Below are 23,533 nucleotides of genomic sequence, written 5' to 3'. Positions count from 1 at the left end.
CCATTTCCATTTCCACAGGATCGATACAGAAAAGGTCTGCCATCTGCCCACAAATCTGACTAATGTCCACATTCATGAATGGGTTGGCAATTAATGTCACACAGGGCTCAAGTCTCTCAAAGTCTCTGAACCTGTCTGCAAACTCCTGGCCAAGCTTGATCAAGAGGTCACAGTACTTCTCTGTGTTCAAAGCATCAGCTGCCCCTGCATGGGTTTCCAAAACCTTTGTGACAGAGGGGAAATGCTGGAATCTTTTGGCCTTCAACTGCTGGATGAAAAAGGCCAGTTTTGCACTGAACGCGTTAACAGCACTGATCATGTTGCAGACGTCTTTCTCTTTACCTTGCAACTGTACGTTCAAGTTATTCATTTTCTCAGTTACATCTGTCAAAAACGCAAGATCAAGGACCCACACTGCATCAGTGTCATAACAAGGTGGTGTCCTCCCCCCTCTCTTCCAAGAAACTCTTGATTTCCCCCAGCAAGGAAAAGAAACGTTGCAGTGCTTTACCCTTACTGAGCCATCTGATGTCAGTGTGGAGCAGGAGATCTCCATAGGCCACAGTGCATTCCTCCAGGAATTGCTTGAAGGTCCTGTGTTGCTTAGCCTTTGCTCTGATGGAGTTGATAATCTTGACAACCGGCTCCATGACATGTTCAAATCCCATGACCTTCGCGCATAAAGCCTGTTGGTGAATTATGCAATGGTAGGCCAGAAATGGCGGAAACTCCGGGTCTGCTTTCCATCGGGCTAAAAATCCAGAGTGACGACCTGTCATCGCTGGTGCTCCGTCAGTGGTTATTGACACCAGCTTTTCAATAGGGATCTTCTGTTCCGTGAAGTAGTTCTTCACAGCATTGTAAATATCGACTCCCCTTGTTGTAGTTTTCAATGAAAGTAAAGTCAAAAACTCTTCAGTGAAATCATCAAAAACCATGCGGATGAAAACAGCCAGCTGGGCTGTATCGCTCGCGTCAACAGGTTCATCCAGCTGAATAGAAAACCATTTACACCTGTTAAGGTCAGTTTCCAACTGTCTTCCCGCATCCACAGCCAGTGCAGACACTCTCCTTGCCATTGTATTTGCACCAAGTTGTACATCAGCAAAAGCAGACAATATTTCTGTCTTACATTTATGGTCCTTGAATAACGTTTCAGCCACCGCGGTCATGGCCTCCTTTACAACACTGCCATCAGTGAAGGCCTTTTGCGTTTTGTCAGGATGTGCGCCACTTTAAACGAAGCCTCCGTACAAGCAGTAGCCTTCTGTGCTGGTCTGGTAAAAACAGACTGCTGTCGTTGTAGCTGTGTTTTCAGGTCCTTTATCTTTTCTTTTCGTAGATTGCTACCAGCGGGAAAGTTCCGTGAGAAGGTGCTGTGGACTGTGGTGAAATGGCGCTCCACATTGCATTTTTTACCGGCCGCCACGCTTACTCCGCAGATCAAACAAACACGCTTGTCCTTTACACTTGTGAAACAAAAGTCTATTTCCCAATTCTCGTGAAAAAAGTATGTTTTCCGCCTCTTGTTGCATTCAGCGGCCATGGTCAAGCTAATGCCGCGTTCGGTGTTTGCCGCGTTTACATCGGAGGTCGGAGGTCGGAACTGGGAGTGACGTCGCATTCGAGGTCGGAAAGTCGGAAAAGATGGACGCGCCTTGTTTACAGATTTAGCAATTACCTCGGGTTAGCCATTGTTAGCAATGCCGGTTGATAACAGCTCTGTGTCATATTTTGTGAAAACAAATATCGTAGCAACATATCTTCAGATAGAAGATGAGCGGTACTTCATGTACAGGTGACAAATGAAATTGGCATATTATGAAAATGTGTGTTTAAATCTTAAATATACAGTCTATGGTTTAAATGTAAACTATTTGGGGAGCTACTTTGAAGGGGGCGGCGAGCGACTGGTAGCTCGTGAGCGACGTGTTGGAGACAGCTGATTTAGATGCACTAAAACCCCATTAAGCAGAACAGGGCCTTTTAAGAACTATTATGTCATAGTAATTCCTTACCTGAGGATTTATATTTCATGCAATATGTGCATATTTTTCATTAATGTCATTAAGTTGACACTTTCAATTCAGCAGCAAACATTCCTCTCTCTCTCTCTCTCTCTCCCTCTCTCCCTCCCATTGTTTGTCTCTCCATTCTTTCTGTCTTTACATCCCCTGTCGTGGCCTCACGCCGTCTCCATTTCCCTGCTCTCCACCGCTCAACAGGAGGCTGATGCACTGAGCCGAGCACAGCGGGGGGCCAGCTTCGCCTGTTGCCAACATAACTCATGGCACAGCGGCCGGCCCGGCGCCACCTCATGCCAGGAGAGCAGATTAGAGCCACTTCACGCCCCCCCGCTGACACGCCAGCTTTACCCCACCTTTGCCCGCGGGTGAAGAGGTGCCAATCCAGCTGTGCCCGGCACCCTTAAACACTCGGTGTTTGTGTGTGTGTGTGTGTGTGTGTGTGTGTTTTGAGGTACTTGTACTTTACATCTATTTTATGCTACTTTCTACTCCATTACAGTTATTTAATCTCTTGAGTTGCTAGGCAGATTAGGATGAATGATGGTAAATATAATCTCCCTTAAATCAGACTTTAGTTCACCTGCAGTAAATCCAGCAGCTACCCTGCAGTATACAAAGCCATTCAAACTAGCTGCACCTTTACCAGCTCTGAGAACACTTTAATGATCAATCATTATAAAACATATCAGAGATATTATTCTGAAATGGACCAATCAGACAATGACTACTTTTACTGTCGCTACTTTAAGTACATTTAGAGGAGAGTACTTTCTACTTTCACTGGAGGAACATTTAGAATACTTTTACTGTGACAGAGTATTCCTACACTCTGGTACTTCTACTTTACTCAAGTACAAGACCTGAGTACTTCTACTTTACTCAAGTACAAGATCTGAGTACTTCTACTTTACTCAAGTACAAGATCTGAGTACTTCTACTTTACTCAAGTACAAGATCTGAGTACTTCTACTTTACTCAAGTACAAGACCTGAGTACTTCTACTTTACTCAAGTACAAGACCTGAGTACTTCTACTTTACTCAAGTACAAGATCTGAGTACTTCTACTTTACTCAAGTACAAGATCTGAGTACTTCTACTTTACTCAAGTACAAGACCTGAGTACTTCTACTTACTCAAGTACAAGATCTGAGTACTTCTACTTTACTCAAGTACCAGACCTGAGTACTTCTCCCACCTCTGCTTCTGGACAATAGCTACAGCAGCTTTTGACTGAATGAGCCCAGGTCTGAAAGCAGCCTGCGGTTCTGTTCATTGGAGCGATGTTATTACAGAGGCTTTTTGAACCTCAGCACTAAATATTGTCTAAAACATCACAGCCCTGCTTCAACCCTTTTCTCGTTATTCTGGGAAAATGTGAAAGTGGATAATCACAACATAAAACCTGGCTCAGATATTGAACTTGTTGCCTGTTTCCGTCAACAAGTGAGCACTTCGAACTAAAGCACGTTGGCTAGAGTTCAACATCAACAGGAAAACATTACTTAGTCAAGCTCTGTCAAAGAGGCTTTTTAAAGTGTGTTTCCCAACCTTTACCAAGTGCCTTTTACTGAATCCAAGGTGGCACTATTTGTGTAGTTTGCAAAATGTGCAAAACCTTGGTCTGTCGAAGGCCGGTTTTAGAGTGTGTGTTAGCCGCTAACAAGTGACCTGTAATATAGAAATGAGAATAAGTGAAAGCATGAATGCAGAAAGAAGGAAGACGGAGAGAAGAGACTCTGGTGAATAACGGTGTGGATGGGAAAGGGGAGAGTGGTAAAGGGAGGGAGAGGTTTATTTGTTCCTCACTAACAACTAATGAGAGCTCAGGAGAGACGGAGGAGAGACAGAGGTATAACGTCTGCAGGATCAGGTCACGCTGTAACTTATACAACCATGCATTCTCAGATCTTATTCATCTTAATAACCTAACATTCATATTGTTATATACATGTTATATATTGCAATTCAGTTTTCTGACTCTGATGATAGATTCTGATTATGTTTCTATCAGACTTCCTTGACAGGTTGTTTTGTTGTATCAAAGTGCTGCTCTTTATTCTTCTGTTCATGACTTAAGGGAGGATCAAAATCTGTACAAAATAAAAATACCACAACCCGTCCTGTAGGAAAACTGTTGCAGGAACGTCAACCAGACTAACACTGTTGTAGCAACCTGTCAATCACACGGTAGCCCCGCCCTAAAGCCTACTGTTTTCTAGTTTGCTTTGATCCTCTTGAGCTCCGGTAACATTTCACACTGCAGGGTTTACACGAGGTTATCTGTTGGAGTAGATTCTCATTCGTTCACTTTTTATACGAGCAGAACAGAAAGATCTAAAGACACGTTTGCCTCCTGCTCCAGCTCGACTCCACTGTTTGCTCTGTAAACGCCTCTGGTTCTGATCCCTCTGACACAACACACAACACAACTCAACACACAACACACCACCTCCCCTCCCTTTGGTTTCCTGCTCCCTCCATCTCTCCCCTCCTTCACCTCTGCTCCATTTCATGATTTTCTCCTTTCACACTGTTTCCATCTCCCCCATCCTCCCTCGCTTCCCCTGCTCGGCCGGGCTACGCTTTGCATTGTATAAAGATTAGGACACACACACACACACACACTGCACACTTTCATTGTTCTCCTGTATTTCAATTACATTAGCAAGTTCACAAAGAATCAGTGAGTGTGCACAGACACACACTCTCTCTCTCACACACACACACACGCACACACACACACACACACACACTGTTGCAGTGTTTAATCAGACCAGCAGGCAGTAGTCGAACAGAACCAGCCAGGCTAATGTTTTTTTCATTATGCAGCCAGAGTTCAGCACCTTAGATTTCCCTCAAAGTGGCCGAGACACGGTTCACTGATCGACCGGACCCCTGGCTCAGGGTCTAAAGGCCCGGACACACCGAGTGTCCCGCACTGTTGGCCCTTTGAGCCCTGCAGAGAGGCTATCTGAAAGAAGAAACCCCTCTTATTGAGATACAGAGGCTTCTCTTCATCTCAACAGATCATTTTAATACACAGATATTTGCACATTGTGGTTGTTTTGTAGTCAGTTGTGTTAGGCAGAAGTTTGATGGAAAATCTGGAGTGTGGTTTAGTGTGCTTTATGGAAACACCGCTGCAGGATGTGTCTGACAACCATCAAAGGCATCCAACTACAAAGTTTACAACGATTTCTTCCGGACAGTTTGGACCGACAAGGATTGCATCGAGAACTTCACCGTGTCTTCAGCATGTCTTCACCGTGTCTTCACCATGTCTTCACCAAGTCTTCACCAAGTCTTCACCGTGTCTTCACCGTGTCTTCACCGTGTCTTCACCGTGTCTTCAGCATGTCTTCACCGTGTCTTCACCGTGTCTTCACCGTGTCTTCACCGTGTCTTCAGCGTGTCTTCAGCGTGTCTTCAGCGTATCTTCAGCGTGTCTTCACCAAGTCGTCACCATTCCTTTCCGACATTGTGTCACCATGTCTCTCCCATGTGTGGCTACAAGGAACTGATTGATTTGGTCATGAATGTGTGAGATATAAAAATGGTGGTCCGAAGCTGCATTGATGTAATGTGTTGTATCATACAAACAGTTTGTATTTAAAGCTCTACGTTTCCTGGTTTCACTTTTTAAATGAATTCCTCCACCTCCGCTTGTGTCCCCTCACGCAGGCAAAGAACATATGTCATCGTCAGCTGTTGGCTGTGGTCTTTGCGATGACTTCAAAGGCATCTTTTTGTCTTTTATTTTGCAGGTAACATGTCTTCGTTTCGGCCATAAATCAAACAAATGCGTAAAGCAAATGTACGTCAAAGAGCAACATTAGGGAAGGTGTGTGTGTGTGTGTGTGTGTGAGTGTGTGTGTGTGTGTGTGTGTGTGTGAGTGAGTGATCAGGTGATTATTGATCTTGAATACTGTTACACCAGCATGTGTTCATACTCACTGAACACTTGGAAATGAACTAGATTGTCCATATTGACTTCAGTATGATCCTTGCAGATCTATTCTTACGCCAATATTTTCCTTGTTCAGTTCTTGACGCCCATGGAGAGAGAACAAAGTCTGTCTGAAAGTTTCCTCCGTTGAATCTGCTTCAGTCGTGCGTGCGTCTCCTCATTGTCTTTAAGGGAACAGGAGCAGAATGACACTTCTCAAACTTCACGGTCAGTGGACATCGAGATGATTCCCACTCCTGCAGCAACGCTTTCTGTGTCTTTTATCTCCCCCCCCAACACCCACCTACCTTCCCCCTTCTCAATTCATCTCATCTGTACGCCTCCCTTTCTTTTTGCCTCCACCGTGAACCGTGAGGAAAACACTCACTTCCTCGTTTCACGCCAACACCGCCCTGCTCTTACCCAACACATTAGCAGGAAACTCATTGCTTTTACTGGACACACACACACACACACACACACACACACACACACACACACACACACACACACACGCTTGAACACATGGATGTGGTTCACTGCTCTTATTCAAACTCATCCAATCTCATTTGAATAAATGCACAATTTGTTCTTTTAAATTAATTCCCTTTCACAGTTTGAGGAGGTAAAGCATATTGAATCCATTACTCAGATCCTTTACCTGTAAGAGTAGCATCACTAGAGTGCAATACATACTCAGGTACGTTCAAAGCAGGGTTTCTGTGTATTACTTTCTATAAGGGTAGTTAGCCTAAATGCATCATCATTTGTAAACTGATTCATATTTTGTGTCAACAATCTAAATCTGCACTGAAAATAGAAATAAAACCAAACAAATCCCTTCGTCCACTCGATCCCTTCCAGCTGTTTTCCCTCCCTTCCTCGCATCCCTTCGACCGTTTTCCCCTCTGTCCCTCCATCCATTTGTCCCTCCCTCCCTACTTCTTCTCAACCCTTTATCCCTTCATCCCTTGATCAATACATTTCATCCTCCCCACATCCATCCATCCCTACTTCCCTTCATCCCTTCCTCCCTTAGACCTTTAATCCCCCCTACTTCTCCTCGATCCTTCAACCATTCATCCCTCCATCCTTACTTCATTTTGTCCTACTCTCCCTTGATCCCTTCACTACATCCCTTTATCCCTCCCTCCCTCCTCCTTCCTCCCTCCCTTATTCCTGACTTCCCCTGATCCTTTCCTTCCCTACATCCCTTTGACCTTTCATCCCTCCCTCCTTACTTCCCTTTATCCTACACTCCCTTCGACCCTTCATCCCTACCTCCCTTATATCCTTCACCACAACATCCCTCCCTCCTTACACCCCTTCATCCCTTCCTCCCCTACATCCCTTCAACCTTTCATCACTCCCTCCCTACATACCCTTGTCCTACACTCCCTTCGACCTTTCCTTCCCCCGTCCCTACTTCCCTTGATCCCTCCCTACCTCCTCTCTACCCCTCACCACAACATCCCTCCCTCCTTACGTCCCTACATCCTGTCTTCCAGTCTCCCCTCATCTCTTTCTATTTACTCTGGTGCATACTTTATATCTCTTAGTAGTTACCATCTGGGGACTCATATTCAGATCCAGTGAAAATACTCAAGTCAATTAAAGTTCCCTCACGTTAATGTACCAGTTCCACCGCTAACCAACAGATACCCAAACACACCAACTCCAGCCACATGCACACACAGCATTGTTTTCTCGCCTCTGTCAGTCCTGTTTACAGAGAAACCAGTGTAATTACCCAGTTTTACGGCTGTGATTACCAGCGGCATTATTAGCACATCCATCCCTCTCGCCTCGCCCCTCCGTCCTCCTCTATTGATCCTGTCGGTGCCTCAGTGTGGGCCGAGGGCTCCCAGGAAGCTAAATCAACAAAATGACCGGCCATTCTTACTTCTTACATTAGCCGTAGTTTCAAAGTCTACCCCTCGCTGCGCCAATGGCCCCACACACACACACACACACACACACACACACACACACGGCAGAGCAGTCTGAACAGGACTAAACACTGGCAGTTAATACGCCGACCCACTGAGCGAGTGATATTGGAATTGACTGTGTGACAGGACACTAACAGGTGGGTGCGTGTGTGTGTGTGTTTTCAGATGACTGGCCATTTTGCACAAGTGTTATCTCTTGAAGGGTTGCCAACTTGTCGACATTTATTTGCTTGATGTTTGACGTTCATAGGTGGTCTCTGGTCAGTTTGCTGTGTGTGTGTGTGTGTTTTCTGATTGGCAGTCTATTGGCGAGTATCCGTTGAAGGGTTGTTACTTTGTGGACACTTTTGTTTAATGCATCACAGTTTGCATATGTCCACAATTGTGTGTGTGTGTGTTCGGTCTCTGGTCTGTGTGTGTGTGTGTGTGTGTGTTCGGCCTCTGGTCTCTGTGTGTGTGTGTGTGTGTGTGTGTGTCAGGTGGGGGGGTGCAGTGATTGCCATTTTAATTTTAATGATGAAGTCAGTGGAGTAGAGATGGTTCTAATTTGCCATGGCCCTCCCCAGTGGCCCGGCATAATGGGCTGAAAATGGGCTCTGAATTAAAGTTAGGGCCGTCCAAACACAGCCAGGTGGACTGGTGTGTGAAAGCCCCACAACACTACACACACACATAGACACACACTCTCACACACACAGCATGAGCCGAGTCACCGCATCAGGGGGAGGACGGATGAGATGCGGTTGTTGTGTATTAGTCATCATCATGATCTCAAAGTTATCAGAAAACAAACACAGCGATGAATAAATGTGGAGGAAACAGTTTTACGTGCCGTGGTTATCGTCTCTATCCTAGTACATTACTTCTGCTTTCTCCAGGTGTTGAGAATGCATTATTATATGTCATTAATGATTAATAATGCAACCAGGGTGACGCATAAACTCAATAACCTTACTGCGGCAGACTTTTAGTTGCTGCTTGTATCGAAATACAGTGGCTTAAAATGTAGAGTTACCAAGTCTAGACACAACATCCATCCACCCAATAGACTTCACAACAGTCTTAGTGAATACAAATGGAAAGGAAGATAAATTGTGAGGGTTATTTATTGATTTTTTTAGGGTCTTTTAAGTGTGAATAATACCTGGCAACCTCATAGCTGTGTTACTAAAAGGTGGATTTAAAACACTCAGGACTTCTGATTGGTCAGGTGTTATCGTCATGAGAGCAACACCGGACATCCTGCACACACCTGCCAATTTCAAAGGGGTCCTATTCTGCTTTTTGGGGGTTTCCCTCTCCAGCAGTGTGCTCTATAGTTTTTAGTGCATGTAAATGGTCTGCAAAGGCTAAAATCCCTGTGGTTCCTCCGGAGTAGTTTCTCGCAGCAACCCTTTCAAATCTAATCAATTAAAATGCAACTTTCTGCCAAATGATTTGTTTGTTCCCCTCTCGAGTGATCAATCAGCAGCAAATATGTTTTCATAACCTTTTAATTTCATTCCCTCTACCAATCTCAGTGACGCTCCCGTCGTTTAGGTCAGGATTTGATCAGTAAGTCTGTTATGGTGTCTTTCAGCCTGGGAAATATCCCCGGCTAAATCAGTACAACTCACACTCTCATGTCTGAGGTGACTGTGGGTTAGGTCGGCAAATGTGGTGAAATGATGCAAACAAACAGCCCATAATGAGAGGAACAAAAGGGAAAGTCTTGCTGTTTAACCACCCAAACAGCAGTGGTGAATCAACATCTCCTCACTCCTCACTGGGAAAGGTCACTTTTGTTGTTTGTGATGCAGAAATCGATTCAAATTACCGTCTAAAAAAAACAAAGCATTCGGAAAATCAAATATCAGAGCTTCAGTGGGTTTTATATAAAGTGTCTTGTTCCTATAGATGGATATTTCCAGGAGCTGTTGATGTTGTTGTTGTGGCTGAGAGAAGACGTTGTTCATATTACTGACATTTATCATTGTGGCATTTCAGTCTTCATGACGGTTAAAGACAGACAGTGTAGCATCGCCTTATTTAAAGAGAAAAAGGCTGGTGTGCAAGTGATGGACGGACGAGCTCCCACTGATGGAAAGAAAAGGACACTTCCTGCTGCTCTGTACTTTTTATTTCTGCTCAAATACAAGTGATATTGTTCTTGTTGGTCCACAACTTTGACGTCAAGGTTTAGCTATTACTACCTATAGCTGTGAGTCAATAACATTTGTCTCACATGGAGAAAAAAGAGGAAGCAAAGACTCGGGGGAGGTTGTAGGTGGAAAGAAAGGCCGGTTAGTATTGAGACCCTGGAGGATGAATAGAAACATGTCTAAAAGACAACAACAACAACAACAACAGCGGAAAGTGTATGTCTCTATTTTCCAGGAGTTTTATTCATGGCTCCAGCAGACCAATCACTGCACAGCTCAAAGAGTTACTATCACTGTGTTTGGCAAGTGGTGGCAATGCCGTTCAAACACACTCCAATATGTACCGGTAAATGTACACTCCACTGTTTATACGCCCCTTTAAAGAGTCCTCTCCTGCTGATGTTCAGGTGTATATCAGTATGTAGAGTCTCTACTTTAAAGAGTCCTCTCCTGCTGATGTTCAGGTGTATATCAGTATGTAGAGTCTCTACTTTAAAGAGTCCTCTCCTGCTGATGTTCAGGTGTATATCAGTATGTAGCGTCTCTACTTTAAAGAGTCCTCTCCTGCTGATGTTCAGGTGTATATCAGTATGTAGTGTCTCTACTTTAAAGAGTCCTCTCCTGCTGATGTTCAGGTGTATATCAGTATGTAGCGTCTCTACTTTAAAGAGTCCTCTCCTGCTGATGTTCAGGTGTATATCAGTATGTAGAGTCTCTACTTTAAAGAGTCCTCTCCTGCTGATGTTCAGGTGTATATCAGTATGTAGCGTCTCTACTTTAAAGAGTCCTCTCCTGCTGATGTTCAGGTGTATATCAGTATGTAGCGTCTCTACTTTAAAGAGTCCTCTCCTGCTGATGTTCAGGTGTATATCAGTATGTAGTGTCTCTACTTTAAAGAGTCCTCTCCTGCTGATGTTCAGGTGTATATCAGTATGTAGTGTCTCTACTTTAAAGAGTCCTCTCCTGCTCTTCATTTTTCTCACTGTCTGTGCCGCAGCACCTCTTTTCACCCTCTGTCTGAAACCAGAGCCCAGTCTGCTCTGATTGGTCAGCAGTCCTGCTCTGTTGGGATTGATCAACCTCTTATAGATGTCCCGCCCCTTAGCCTATCACGTACAATGTGTTGGAGAGCTAGCCAATGGAAGCGCGAGTGTTACACAGTGATGTCACTATGCATGTGTTTCAGGCAAGGAAGAAAACTCCCTCTAAACGGATGTTTGGGATTTTATCCTTTGCAGACCATTTACATGCACTAAAAGCTATATAACCTGCCTGGATAATTGTATTAGTTCCTTTTTCCAACCCTCCTGCTGCCAACTCAATAAATGCTACTGTGTTTGTTTTGTGTTTCTCTTGCAGGACATATAGACTACAGCTGCCAAGCCACAAACTGTCTTCCTTTGAAAGACTGAGATGCTTATTTCTCCAACCTTTTTACCCTCACTTCCCACACCTCTACAAACAAACATCTCCACACTAGATAAAAATGTATCAGCACACCAAACACCAGAATATTAATAATCTGGCTCGGGAACAAGGCTTTTTTATAGCCTCAGTAGATGTGTGTGTGTGTGTGTGTGTGTGTGTGTGTGTCTCCACTGTTAGGACTCAGATCCAAACTGACTGCAGGCCAAGATGTGTGTGAGCCAGAAATCCCAGCCTGTGGCCAAGTGATCATTGAGCCATTTGTAGTGATCATCCCTGCTATCCGCCCCCGCTGGGATGTTGATTTCCTGCTACGAGACGGGGGAAAACATGCCGGATTAAAAAGAAAGGGGTTAAAGAACGATACACCCCCGCCACTTGTTGGACTTGGTCTGATCTTTAAAGTTCAGTAGTAAGAGTGATTCAGTCTGTCAGCTTGACATTCGGGAGGAAATGTTGTTAGACAAACTCAGAGTGACAGACAGCTTCATGGGGTCAAACATGCAGACGTGTCAGCGCTAATGCAACCCAACACCCCCGCATCTTCTGTGGGAACCTTAAAGGGGAACTCAGTCATTTAGGAATGCACTTTATGATGTTTATGGAGGGATGGATTACAGAAATGATGCCTCAGATGATGAGATATCTGGGTTTTTTACTCCCAATATGCTCAAGATTCAAACAAACTAGATCATATTTCCATTATTTAACTCATTACCTTAAGACATCCATACGTCCTGTAAACGTGGCAGAATCCAATGTTATATAATAGATGATATAAGTTGTGGTAAAGGGGTTAGGAGTTAATGTGCATTTGTGAAAAGAAATGAAGCACTTTAAAGAGTCCCTGTTCAGAAAGAAATGGTAGGTATGGGTCACATGGATATGGGCGCCACGTATAATCGTGTGTGTGCGTGTGTGTGTGTGTGTCTGAGGCTGATTGCTTTGATTATTTACACATTTTCGTTGCAGATGATGTCATTTTTTCGACCACATTTTCGATCCCAGCAGTTCAGTTTTTGATCGGTTGCAACCGGGCCCGACCCACGTGGTGAGAATATGCTACCCATGTGTGTTTCATACGCCACATATACGTCTTTATTTGCACCCAAGATCTTCCAAAAGCTAGATGTCAACATTCTTTGAGATTTGACCTTTTATTTCCCAGATGTTCAGTGTTTATTACATCAAAGCTGAAATGAATGGTATCTCGAGCCTGGATCCCAAAGCGAGTCAATGTCCGTACAACTCCAAGACAAACTGCTTGTCTTTACAACGAGAGAAAACATCTTTTTTTGGGGGGAAGTTCCAAAAGTAACGGTGGAAAAATGACAAAACAGACAAAGTGATATCGATATCTTTAGTCCCTTTATGGCTCAACTTCTGAAAGCACTATTCCCAAAGGGTCTTGTATCGGATCATACACCTTGTTTGTGTAACTCGGGCGTAACATGAGGAGGGGATATGTAGAACGTCTGTCGAATCTGAACCACAGATGGAAATGTTTGAAATGTTCTTTGTGTGCAGGCGATAACTTCTTCCCTAATAGTTCCCACTTTGTCTGTGTGGTGGCTCAGGACTACTACACAGATTAATGTAGAATATTTAATGTACCTTTTTTGCACCAAAACAAAGGGAACTATCTGGATTTGTGGCTATTCATCGACCCACTTGAGATCAAATTTGGCTGCATGTGGCAGCTGAACTTAAATGAGTTTGACACCCCGGTTTTTATGTTGCATGTAAACACGTCTTTGTTGCAGTCAACAACGCACAAGCAAACTTTCACATTTAGCAGAAGGAAAGCACAGGATTTACTCGGAATATTACCAATTAAGGGTTGTGCTAATTGTGTCCCAGTGAGTCAAAGTCAGTTATTTAAACGTGAAAAAGACCGAAATGTGAAGCAGAGGAAAACGGGTAGAGATCTCGTTCAGTATTATAGAAACAGACACTATCAGATGTTTAGGAGTGTGCTATAAAGTCTTCTGCCAACTCAGCCTTTTCTCCAGTCTTCAGCGTACCGTCCGGTCCCAATAAAGGAGAGTGGCCGATGTGACGACACACGGACAGAATCAATCAACACTTCCAATCAGGCCTAATGGAGATCAGGACTCTCTTTAAACACAGAGTGTGTGTGGGGCTCCTGCAGGTGTCTGTAGGAAACACAAACTGAAATCTTTGGAGCATTTCTGGCTGATTTTCCAACAAAACATTTCCTGATTCTGTTCAAATGTAGTTCAAAATACGTTTTCCCAGCTAATTACAAGATCTAATTTATGCAAATATCCCATCTTATAGGAAGACATCTTACCAGGCACATTTGTACTTGTTCTATTGGCAGATTTGTGTACTCATTACAAGGGAAAACACCATGTTTTTGGAGCGGCACTCTTTCCAGTGTGGAGAGTTTCCGATCTCGTCGTCTCACCAGTTAGATATTTGTGATTCAGTCCGTGTGTAAATGACTCTTGTTCTCCACACTTGCTTGTCTGTTTTCTACCAGTTTTGAATAGAGGCATCATCAACACACCTACATGCTTACGGTGAATTCTCCAGACAATGAGCACATTAAAATGACACATCACACAGATGAAAGAGATCGCAGGTAAATCTGTTGGCTGTCCGGTCAAAATGACTGGGACATTTGAGTCTCAGCTGGAGCTCCTTGAGATGAATTCAGGGTTGAGTGAAAGGGACTGTTCATCTCCCCATCCAGTTCCTTATATTTAGAGTATGGAAATGGTGTCATTCAGTTCTTTTTTCGCTTGTTTTTTTGCCTCACACTGGCGGTCACTCCGAGGCTTTGTCACACAGACTTCCTTCTCTTCTGTACTGTGACAGTTGTCTGGCAAATTATCAAACGGTATGAAGTACCATATGTATTCTGTATTCTCGCAGCTGGAAATAGATTGGTGTCACGGTCTGTTTATTTTGAAATGTATCTGTGTAGTCCTACTAGTCTGATTGTGTTTCTCCTCCCCTACCCAGCTGTGTCTTGTTTTGGGATGACACTTCTCTGTATTTAGTCCCATCTTCCGTTGAGCTCCTTGTTGTTCCAGTGCGTCATTTCCCTGCTTTTGGCTCCGTCTAAATTCTGGATTTCCCTCGTCTGCCCTCCTGTGTCCTTTGAGTCTTCCTGGTTTGTTTTAATTCGGTTTTCCTTTTGTTTGACCTCGCCTGCTCCGTCAGTGTTTGGTATTTTTGTACCAGCTTTAATTCAATTAAAGCTTGCTTCGTGTTCCCTCACCTTCCTCCTGTTTTTTTTTTTTTGACTGCTCTTGTGTCTGCAGATCTACCAAACCCTGAGCAGAGGCTTTTACTAGTCTATAAATAACACAACTTTGGTTTTAACTTGTAGATTTCTCCACTTAAGGTGATTAATTGTGGTATTTCCACCACACTATGCAAGGAAGGAAAGCCCTTACAGACGGTCACACGTACCTTAAACCACAAACACTTATATCCTCCTGTTTGAGGATCATATAATCAGTGAGGCCTCTCTGTCTCTCAATCTGTTTATGGTTCTTTATCGCCCTCTCACTCACGGTGAAGTTGCTGTTAAGTTCTCTGTTAAGAGCACTTTACAGAGACTCAATGTAAAGCGAGTCGCACCCCCCCGGACTCATAATCCATTACACCTGAGATATAACCTGACCTGATGTCGGCTCAGGCTCTGCGGTGATGTAATGTTCTGGCCGTAGCCTCGGGACAGTCCCTCTGCCAAAACTGTAAAGATGTCTGGGAAGGACAAACCGGTGCATCTCCTGCCAGAGGAGACGGCACAAGGTTTCTTTCTCCACTTTCTGGAGCGCTCGCAGCACAGTGACACACACATTAATTTCCAGATTGCAGGAGAGGAGCCGAGGACTCTTGCCAGTTCCAAACCAACACCTGGGACCAAAGGAACATCATGATATCAAACAAGTTAAAATGTGCTCAAGCTAAAGATAAAGGTATGTTCAATTTAAGGGGTTCACTGAAAGGGATATTACACCTTTTGAGGGATTGTAGACAACAGTAAGACAATGAGACTTAATGATGTATATTCTCTGCCTTTAAATGTCCTTTTTAATATCTTTCATTTTAACCAGACAACTGTAAGCGAAGGCATCTTATAATCAATATGAATCTGTATTTGTATAGCACCTTTCTTCTTGTTCAAGTTCTTTACAGAGCAAGAAGAAAACATTATCAAAATAAATAGAGAACAATCTGAAACATCAACAGTGCTCCTTATGAGATTCCCTTGAAGTGAAGCTGACAAGAAATCAAAATAGGTTCAAATAAAACAATTTAAAATGTAAAAATCAAAACAGAAGAAATACAGATAAACATGGAAAATGATACCAGTGAGAATTAAATTCAACCCAAATTAAAAGCCATATTCAAAAGATAGGTGTTTAATTTAAAACATTTCAAGGGAGTTTGCTGGCTGAATTCAGTTTAAACAAGATGAGATAAGATGGGACTTTATTCATCCTGAAAGAGAAAGTTGTGCCAGAGTTACAAAGATACAATAAACACAGCAGTACAATAATAAAACTATGCAGCAAAAAGAGCAAATCAAACATCTACAGGAGACGTAGACGGTCAAATAATGAATGCAAAGTAGAAGTAATGAGTTGTGCAGAAAGACGTGTTTGTAAAGATGATCATGCTGTTGATTTTGCACATAGTGATGGTGTAGGCAATATGCCAAGAAATAAAGGATCACTGATTGAGCGGCTGTCATGATCCTTGTTTGGTATCTGTCATGATCCTTGTTTGGTATCTGTCATGATCCTTGTTTGGTATCTGTCATGATCCTTGTTTGGTATCTGTCATGATCCTTGTTTCGTCTGTCATGATCCTTGTTTCGTATGTCATGTCTTTGTGTTGTGTTTTATTTTGAAATGTTTCCCCTCTTGTTTGTTTTAGCTTCACTTCCCGTCTGCGTTTCCCTCCTGTGCCTGATTGTGTCATTGTGTTCACCTGTTGCCCCTGTGTTTCTCCTCCCCCTTCCAGCTGTCTCTGATCTGGTGATTACCCTTGTGTATTTAGTCCCTGTTTCCCTTTTGCCTGTTGTTCGGTCGTCGTCATTTCTTCCCTGTTCCTGTCGCCCTTCATGTCTGAAGCTAAGTGTTTTCATGTCCTGTGTTCCCCTTGCTTCGTGATTTCATCAACAGCTTTTGAATAAAGCTCGCTTTTTGTTTTTGACCCTTACCTGCTTCCTAGGGTGGCCAGACGTCCGGCTTTTCAATGCCTAAGCCGGATGCGTATTTGTCCTCCTTGAGTCAAGAAGGAGGGGCATTGAAAAGCCGGAGGTCTGGCCACCCTACTGCTTCCCCTTGATTTACTGCACTTGGGTCCTGTTTCCCCAACCCTGACAGAGGTAATGTGAAAACACTGTGAAGGAAACACTGAAGAGGAACAGAAGAAGACTCCTTCGTTAAACACGACCACTAATGGACGGATGGATAAAGAAAAGGACACGTGTATCATAAAACTATGACAAGGTAATAAATCAGGTGAGAAGAAGCCACATTTTCTCATAGACTTCTATACAATCAGACTGTGTGTTTTTGCATCCACTGAAGTCCCATTAAATCGAAGTCAGGGCATGTCTACATTAGAGTGGGGTCATGAACTTGTCGGTAAAATGTTTACTAAGGTAATAAATCAGGTGAGAAGAAGCCACACTTTCTCATAGACTTCTATACAATCTGACTTTTTGCAGGAAGTGGAGTCGCCCGCTGCCGGCCATCAAAAGTAATGCAAGTTTAAAACTCCTTTGTCAGTGGAAATGTATAATCAGAATAACTAAATTGCACTCCTTGGCTCCTGCAGTATCTCCTATATTTATGACCTATATCTGCCTATAAAGGTGTGCTTTATGACGTTGCATATTCTAGTAATTCCACCCTGATGCTCTCCCCGTATTGCATCTTTTATGTCTTTTATCTATCCCCTTTTATTATTGCATTGTGTTGTATCGTATATTTTTGGTGTCTCTGCTGCAGGTCAGCTCTCCCTCGGGGACGATGAAGCCCTGAACTCGGGAAACCTCACTTTGGTTGCTGTGTTATTACGGAGCCTAGGCAACAAGTCTGAACACATCTCTGCAAAAACACTGCTCTGCATCCACGTGTCCTTTTATAAATATAGCTCTAATTTCATCCGGATCTGCTATGGTGATTTCATAAATGCTAAACCGTTTACAGACAAGGCTTCACAAGGAACAACCGAGTAACGTGCTGCCGGCGTGCATTGAACGCACCACGATATTAAACCTTTTATCAAACCTCTAAACAAAAGGAGTTACGGTTGCATATCCACAGTGATTATAAAGAATGAAGTGCATCTTTATACACGTTTCTTTATAATGGAGTCTACACGTGCTTGTCTGATTAAGATAATAGGTTTTTTTTTCATCAATTTCCTATTAGCAGTATATAAAGCTTACATTGCAGTGTTTATTTGGCCTTTCACCCCTTAGAATAAAAGCAGATGTGGTTCATTTTAATGTTAATCAGGTGTAAGCAGGTCCGTTAAAGACCAATGTCGTTTAAATGATCGATGTCCAAATTAAATAACCCAATATTTCTTTAGGAAACAATCACAACAAAGTCATGAAAATGTGACGCTGAACATTACCGGCCTTCCCTTTCAAATAACAATCTCAGAGTACGGTATTTATTTTGTTAGCCAACCCGTGGATTGGGAACCACTAATCTAGACTAACGCGTGTAAAGGGTAGGAGCTGCTCCGACACATTGATGCATCATAATTATATTAATGAGTCACAGTGGACATATCTCTGAACAATATTCCTCTCTCACAACCTGCTGATTATACTTCTAGATAAAGTAATAATTGAATTAGCCATGCTATCTACCTTCTCACTATGCCCTCGATCCAAATCCAGGATGTAGATTCATGCATCAGGTATGTTAGATTTGTGGGTAAAATCATAGATTAAATACAGTATTGAAAACTCATTTACTACATACACTGCCCGGCCCAAAAGAAAAGGTCCCCAGCCTGTGGGGGGGGCAGTGCTATGATCTGGGGGTGCTGCAGTTGGTCTGGTCTAGGTTCAGCAACGTGCCCAAAGAATGAGGTCAGCTGACTCCCTGAATATACAGAAGGACCAGGTTATTCCATCCATGGGTTTCTTCTTCCTTGATGGCACGGGCATGTTCCAAGAGACAGGATCCATCGGGCTCAAATTGTGAAAGAGTGGTTCAGGGAGCATGAGGCCCCCACAGAGTCCAGACCTGAACCCGATGGAGAATCTTTGGGATGTGCTGGAGAAGACCTTGCGCAGTGGTCCGAATCTCCCGATCAAAATTATGCAGGACAGAAATAAATGTCGAGACGTTTCAGAAGCTCGTGGAAACGATGCCACAGAGAATGCGTGCCGTACTCAAAGCTGAAGGCGGGCCAACGGATATTAAAGTGTGACCTTTTTTTTGGCCAGGCAGTGTGTTCATAATCTGTGTGCCTACGTTTAAATTGATGAAGTTGATGCTTCTTCGCTAAGCGTGCAGGTACTGTGAGTCAATGGGTCGCGGTCGATTGTATCCTTAAAGGACGGCTGACATCTTTCTAATTTAGATTTCATTGTTATTGAGATTATTAGAGTCTATCGTTCTTGCAAATAACCCAAATCAGCTTCACGAGGGAATCTCAGGAAATGAGAGTTCTTCCAGAAAAAGGAACTACTTTCTCTGTGTTGCATTGGGTCCCTATACTGTACTGAAGTGGAAGGATCTGAGTACTCCTCTTCCACCGTGTTTGTGCTTCACACTGAGCTGTATCCGCTGCGCCACATTCACTTTGAATTACAGATCTCCCATCACGCCACATCTGCTGATGCACCGTCACAGCGGGGCGGGAAACAGCAGAGAGAATCTTCAGAGCGAACAAAACAAGAGTCAGATCTACCTTCAGGAGGGTTTCTCTGATAGATGAGGATGTTCGATACTGACTCATCGAAATGGTTTGATCCTGGAAAAGATGCAAGACACTTCCTGGATCAACTGAGCTGTGTTTTTGAGGAACATTCATTCCTAAAGTTTAAAGTATGGAACGAATATTTGAAACATCTAGAAGTGGCAAACCAGCGGGAAATGACACAAACATGAGCCTATTCCTCACCATCATTTCACTTCAGTTCACACACACACACACACACACACACACACACACACACACATGCATCATTCATCCTACCTTCAAATGAAATCATGCACATATTGGCAGCGATTGACTCACTTTATACACACACTTGCATCATTTCACTCACAAATGTAAGCACTCACACACCACTGGCAGTCCACACTGTACAACAAACAAACACACACACACACACACACACACACACCTCTGTACCCTGGGCAGCTGTTGAGTCAGTCAGTGGGTCCGCCGGTCTGTGGTAATAACAGAGGGGCTGATGGGAAGGCAACTGAATGCTTAGCGTCTGCAGCAGAGAGCAAACCCAGCATGACTCCTACACACACACACACACACACACACACACACACACACAGGGAACATTCAATAAAGAGTGAGGTGGGGAAATTGAAGCCGACTGTAAGGAAACAGTGATATGATACAGTCTGAGACTTCATTCATACTTTTGGGATAATTAAAAGATGTGGAAAATGATTCTCAGGGGTGGAATAAAGTCTGGTACACTCTTATATAACAGGGTATGCGTCATGCTACCTCATGTTGTAGTAAAGAAGACTTGAAACTACAGATGGAGACCATAACTCAACAGAACAATATTGGAAACGGTAATAAATCGAGGCACATTTTCTCATAGACTTCTATACAATTCGACTGTGTTTTTTGTCGCGCCCATTAAATCACGTCAGGGCATTTCCACATCAGAGTGAAGTCATGAAGTTGTTGAGAAAATGTTTACTGAGGTTATAAACCAAGTGAGAAGAAGGGTCACTTTCTCATAGACTTCTATACAATCTGTCTTTCTGCTGGAAGTCAAGTCGCCCCCTGCTGGCCATCAAAAGTAATGCATTTTTAAAACACTTCGATTAGATTAGTTGTTTTTTCTCATCACTACATGAACACAATATGCATACAATATATAAACAACAACAACAAAACAATAACAGCCAGAGATACACATGGATATTCTGGTTGTATTGAAACAGATTTGTTCAACTCCTTTCTTTTCATTGTAACTTTTTATTTAGAAAAATTGCAACCTAGCTTTTTCCCCGAGCTCAAATGATCTGAACATCCCAAATTAAAAAGCTGCTTTAAGTTATGCTGACTAAAGAGTAACAGTCACATGAATGGAAGGTAATAAATAATTGAGTTTTTAATACTGTAAATAAGGAATGATTTTACCCAAAATGTCAACATTCAGCTTTTAAGCTTCTTTGTATTTTAACTTTTACCTTTTGGGTCAAAATGTGACTTTAGAAGTTTCTTAGTTTTAGTTTTATCTTTATATATTTTGGTCCGACTTTTACAACTTATGTTCCTCTAAATTCTAGTCACAATATATGTGTACAGCCAATCAGATTATGGGGGTTTTTTTTGCACGACATTCAACCTGAATGCTAACACTCTCATTTGGCAAGATGACACAGATGAGATGATCCATAAATATAAGTGCATTACATAAATAGAATATCAATATCATCAACTCTACGTGTATGAACTGCACCCTAGATTTGGGCAAGAGCTTCGTATTTAATCCTCAAATGTACCTCTGCTTCTCCGCAGTATAACCTTCCCTTCTGCAGGATATTTCAATATTCAGATCTTCCTCTCTTGGGTACGCTCTCATTGATTTCTGAGTACTTAGCAAACCACTGATATAAGCAGCCTTTCCACGCCGGAGACTGAGGAGAAGTGGAGACGTCTTTACTGTCACATGTCTCAGAGGCTCAGGCAGTTCATTCAACACGGTCTCTACTTTTACTCAAAATCTGAGTACTTCTACTTTTACTCAAGATCTGAGTACTTCTACTTTTACACAAGATCTGAGTACTTCTACTTTTACTCAAGATCTGAGTACTTCTACTTTTACACAAGACCTGAGTACTTCTACTTTTACTCAAGATCTGAGTATTTCTACTTTTACTCAAGAACAAGATCTGAGTACTTCTACTTTACTCAAGTACAAGATCTGAGTACTTCTACTTTTACTCAAGATCTGAGTACTTCTACTTTTACTCAAGTACAAGATCTGAGTACTTCTACTTTACTCAAGTACAAGATCTGAGTACTTCTACTTTACTCAAGTACAAGATCTGAGTACTTCTACTTTACTCAAGATCTGAGTACTTCTACTTTAAAACTCAATCCACTGGAGGACGAAGAGCACACGGTCCATAGAATAGAATATATCTGCAGTGGGAAAATTGAGAAGTGAAGTAAGAGAAGACGTGCACACACGCTCGGCGTAATGAATCACGATGCAACAGCTCCTCGTCCTTCGGGCTCGAGCCGTATCGACAGGTGTCGTCCACAGGGGGGCTAATCTGGTTTGTATTTTTCGCCAGCAGCGTTTGTACCTGTGTTGTTGAAGAGAGGACAGCCGGGTTTATGGATGAATTTGTGTTGGACATGTTAGGCAGGCAGGCAGGTGTGTGTGTGTGTGTGTGTGTGTGTGTGTGTGTGTGTGTGTGTGTGTGTGTGTGTGTTGCCTGTGGCGTTTCTCCCTGCCCACAGTGAGCTGGATCTGGATTCACATGCAGCAGCTCTGGACTTCCCGTCTCTGTCTCGCCTCCAAAATGAAAAGGCACGCTTCAACGGCTAATAACTTTTCACGGTTATTTTGCAGCCAATTAGTCACCGAGAACATTCAGACACTGCCCGACCTGAATCACTGAGGGGAGGCACCGGGTATTTAGGGATGCATTAAAGCATTGTTGATTCGTTACCTCAAGCCCTCAGGACCATTAGAGAGTGATCCAATAGAAACACAGACACCTTTCGATGCCTTTAGGTGGAGATTATATTGTTGCATACTTGTGTCTGAAGACTGAGAGGATCCTGCCCAGCATCCAACCATTATTCCTCAATGTGACACTGGGAATTTGGACCTTACGTTGCTTAAATGGTAACTTTATTCTAGTGTGCATGCACAGACCATGCATGAAGCCCGTTGTATCTTGTTATTTCTCTCTGAGGGACTTCTTAAGCGGTGCCCTTCCTGAACATTGTCATAGAGAGAGATTAACTTTGTTTTTCCGCCAATTTCTTTCTGCTGTTTTGCATTCAGGCCACTGTTGACACCGGGGACGGCTGACGGCGCTGAAGCTGGCTGACATGGAGGTCGGAACAACGGCTATCCCCACTGAAATCTGAAGAGGGACAGAAAGGACGCTGGATGAACCGAGGGGATGAAGAGGGAGAGCAGGGTCCAGATTGATAGAGAAACGGGGATATAATCTGTGGCTCCGTCCGCTGTCCATGGGCCACGTTAGATCACTGGCTAATGAGAAGGAATACCTGGAGTCGGGACGGTTTCATCGACTCTTCATCATGAGCCTGAGTCTTCATCATAGGCCTGAGTCTTCATCATGAGCCTGAGTCTTCATCATGAGTCTGAGTCTTCATCATGAGCCTGAGTCTTCATCATTAGCCTGAGTCTTCATCATGTCTTCATCATTAACCTGAGTCTTTATCATGAGCCTGAGTCTTCATCATGTCTTCATCATGAGCCTGAGTCTTCATCATGAGCCTGAGTCTTCATCATGAGTCTGAGTCTTCATCCTGAGCCTCAGTCTTCATCATAAGCCTGAGTCTTCATAATGAGCCTGAGTCTTCATCATGAGCCTGAGTCTTCATCATTAGCCTGAGTCTTCATCATGAGCTTGAGTCTTCATCATGAGCTTGAGTCTTCATCATGAGCCTGAGTCTTCATCATGAGCCTGAGTCTTCATCATGAGCCTGAGTCTTCATCATCAGTCTGAGTCTTCATCATGAGCTTGAGTCTTCATCATGAGCCTGAGTCTTCATCATTAGCCTGAGTCTTCATCATGAGCTTGAGTCTTCATCATGAGTCTGAGTCTTCA

The 23,533-nt window shown here is 43.2% G+C and overlaps 1 long non-coding RNA gene across 1 annotated transcript in view; it reads left to right on the top strand.

The window, feature by feature from the left end:
* The window catches only part of LOC134879733 (uncharacterized), a 29,215-nt gene extending 12,228 nt beyond the window's left edge, over nucleotides 1-16,987 (top strand). The window contains exons 2-3 of the long non-coding RNA XR_010167867.1: nucleotides 15,341-15,448; nucleotides 16,865-16,987. This is a non-coding gene — a long non-coding RNA (uncharacterized LOC134879733). The remainder of the gene's footprint in view (nucleotides 1-15,340; nucleotides 15,449-16,864) is intronic.
* Nucleotides 16,988-23,533: the final 6,546 nt, after the last annotated feature.

This window comes from Eleginops maclovinus, chromosome 18 (assembly GCF_036324505.1).
Source record: "Eleginops maclovinus isolate JMC-PN-2008 ecotype Puerto Natales chromosome 18, JC_Emac_rtc_rv5, whole genome shotgun sequence".
Classification (NCBI taxonomy): Eukaryota; Metazoa; Chordata; class Actinopteri; order Perciformes; family Eleginopidae; genus Eleginops; species Eleginops maclovinus.
Note: the sequence above shows the minus strand (reverse complement) of the source record. Positions and strands in the feature narration are given on the sequence as shown.